The sequence below is a fragment of the Fistularia commersonii genome, unplaced genomic scaffold, assembly GCF_037954325.1.
Source record: "Fistularia commersonii isolate RoL2024-O1a breed Wild unplaced genomic scaffold, RoL_Fcom_v1.0 HiC_scaffold_127, whole genome shotgun sequence".
In the NCBI taxonomy this organism is placed as follows: Eukaryota; Metazoa; Chordata; class Actinopteri; order Syngnathiformes; family Fistulariidae; genus Fistularia; species Fistularia commersonii.
The window spans coordinates 59551-60000 of record NW_028234085.1 but is presented as its reverse complement, the minus strand read 5'-3'; positions in this window follow the sequence as shown (position 1 = coordinate 60000).

Genomic DNA, 450 nt, shown 5'->3' with positions numbered 1-450 from the left:
TTCCACACGGATTTTAGGCCGCTTTTTACAATTGAACACCCAAATTGCTCCATTTACTCTCACTGCGGCGGGCCTCTGGTACTCCATGGAGTACCAGGACTAGTTCGGCCCGGCGTTCACCCCCCCGAGGAGTACCAGGGCCCAGAGCGGAATACATGGATGTTATCGCCCTGTTACCGAATTATATCGATACCGATGTGCTTTTCACCTCATTGCTGAGTGGATTTATAAACAGGAACACCGAAACAGCTCCTTTCAGCTTCACGGCAGAAACGCCCCTGGTAATCCATGGAGTACCAGGGGAAAGCCTGTAAAATAAGCCCATACACACTTCTAACATGGCCTTTATCACCCTGTTACTGCATTACGATGACACCCATTTGCTTTTGATCTCATTGTCTGCCAACGTACGGAAAAAGCGGGGGGGCATTAAGGGGGGGAGAGAGAGAG